This window comes from Peromyscus leucopus, chromosome 1, assembly GCF_004664715.2.
Source record: "Peromyscus leucopus breed LL Stock chromosome 1, UCI_PerLeu_2.1, whole genome shotgun sequence".
Classification (NCBI taxonomy): Eukaryota; Metazoa; Chordata; class Mammalia; order Rodentia; family Cricetidae; genus Peromyscus; species Peromyscus leucopus.
The window spans coordinates 174,034,653-174,037,390 of NC_051063.1; the positions used below are offsets into that span (position 1 = coordinate 174,034,653).

Here is a 2,738-nt window from a genome sequence, read left to right on the forward strand (position 1 = left end):
CAAATGTTAAAATCCTGGTCAACATATAATAGGATTATTCCACAAGACTGGTGGGAGCTGGCACATGCTGTTCTGGAACCCAGACAACTCCAGTGACAAGTGTGGTTCAAGGAGGAGTCTAAAAATATAGAAAAACAATGGAGGGATAAAGGAATACAAGTCTGCCAGGATCAGCTTATTGGAGAAGGCCAATATGCTTCAGTACAAACACAATGTTTATATGATGTCCAAACCCTAATTCTATGTCCAACAGCAACCTTGAATGCATGGGACAGAGTTGAGGAACCAGGAAAAAAAAACTTGAGTCATTTACAAAGTTTGTACAGGGCCCAAAAGAATCTTTCACAGATTTCTTACAAAGATTGACTTCAGTAGTACAGCGAATGGTCCCGAACTCAGAAGCTAGTCAGATAATAATCAAATCTTTGGCCTTTAAGAATGTGAATGCAGTGTGCAAGAGAATAATTAGGCCCTTAAAGGCAAGGTCTGCACTCTTGGAGGATTGGATTAGAGATATGGTTAATGTTGAGGCTCATGACCATGATAACATGTGGGTAGGAGAAGCAATTTCAAAAGTTTTGAGGAATGTTAGATGTTTTGGATGTGGAAAGCAAGGACATTTGAAAAGGGACTGTAAACAGGTCATTCCTAGAAACAATGTTTCTTCAAGGAACAATGGCAACAGAATACCCTTTCCTTCTGGAGTATGCAGAAGGTGTGGTAAAAGAAAACACTGGACCAATGAATATAGATCAACAAGGGATGGGCAAAGTAATCCTTTGCCTCGGTCTTCGGGAAACTCCCAGGGGGGCCTCAGGCAGGCCCCCACAGCAAATCCAGTTCAAACCTTTCCTGCAGCTGTAGAGAAAACCCTTACTCAGAGCAATTAAATAACCAAATGCCTATTGGAATAAATCATGCTGGTCAGGATGATGAAACAGAGAGAATAAAAAATTCAGGAAAAAACATAAAGAAATTTTTTTTGCAAACTTCTATAAATGAACAAAGACCAAAATTAACAATAAGAATAAATGGTGTTTTGTTGTCTGGTCTGGTAGACACAGGTGCTGATGTTACCATAATTTCACCAGAATTTTGGCATCAAACTTGGGCTCTTCAGGAGGTAAACATTCAACTGTTAGGAATTGGAACATTATCTCATGTGAAACAGAGTACAAGATGGCTCGAATGTATAGGTTCAGAAGGATAGAGAAAAATTAAAACCATATGTGGCTAACATAGCTATGAACCTGTGGGGTCAAGACCTGTTGAAACAATGGAATACTCAAATTAGCATCCCTGCAACCTCAGAAATAAATCATAAACTAGCACATGTTTCTGAGAGAAATATTAGAAGATATTCTAACGGGTGGTCACCAGTCATCCATATTATACTAGAACAGGGCACAACAACTGATGATCTCTCAAAGACACCAACAGCTCTACCTTTAAAAGGGTTAACAGACAAGCCTGTATTGGTTCAGCAATGGCCTTTAACAACAGAGAAACACCAGACTTTAGAAGATCTGGTAGAAGAGCAGTTAAATGCTCCACATATTGAAGAATCAACCGGCCCTTGGAATTCTCCTGTATTTGTTATTAAAAAGAAATCTGGTAAATGGAGAATGGTAACAGACCTTAGAGCAATTAACGAAGTAATTCAGCCAGTGGGCTCTCTACAATATGGAATTCCTTTGCCTATCCTGTTACCAAAAGGATGGCCTCTCATAGTTATTGATTTAAAACTATTTCTTTTCAATACCCTTACAAGAAAAAAGACAGAGAAAGATTTGCTTTCACAGTGCCTACTTATAATAATTCTCAATCGGTTAAAAGATTTCAATGGAGGGTCCTCCCACAGGGAATGTTGAATAGCCCAACTCTGTGCCAATATTTTGTACAACAGCCATTGGAAGTGATACATAAAAAATTTCTGGGGCTGGAGAGATGGCTTAGCAGTTAAGAGCACTGGCTGCTCTTCCAGGGGACCTGAGATCAATTCCCAGCACTCACAGGATGGCTCACAACTGTCGAGCTCTAACTCCCCTTTTTGGTGCCTCCTCAGGCACCAGACACATACACACACTGAGTGCATAGACATACATGCAGACCAAATACCCCCATACATGAAATAAATAATAATTACATTTTCAAAAAAAATTTCCTAAATCTATAATTTATCATTATATGGATGATATTTTACTAACTGACTCAAATACAGATACTTTAGAAAGAATGTTTAAAGAATTAAAAAAAATTGCCTTTCTGGGGATTACAAATTGAATCTGAAGAATACTGGACAAATGAGACAAGTGAGGAAAAAGGACAAATCATCTATCCCAGGAAACAGAGTGAAATGGCCTATGAGTACATCATCTACAAAATTTAATGTCTTCCTAATTGTTTGTTTCTGCTCTACTCTAAAGACATTTAACACTATTGGTCTTCTTGTAGTCCCAGTTCATTTAAAATTTAAAGCTGACTTTGGAGTTGGAGAATGGCTCTCTCCTTCTTTAAACTCAAGCATGTTGTTAAAAAGAAAATACAAACTCCCTATATCATGCCAGAAGAAAAGAGCCATCTTCTGCTATGGGACAGAAAAAAACCAAATTAATTAAGGGACTATTCTATTACTAATCTCAACTCTTTGATTATATTCTCATTCTTTAAACTTTTCTTAAAGTATGAATTTTAGATCGAATTTACAAGATTAATACACACACACACACATATATATA

The 2,738-nt window shown here is 37.5% G+C and overlaps 1 pseudogene; it reads right to left on the reverse strand.

The window, feature by feature from the left end:
• Window positions 1-393: 393 nt before the first annotated feature.
• The window catches only part of LOC114686210, a 3,494-nt pseudogene continuing 1,149 nt past the window's right edge, over window positions 394-2,738 (reverse strand).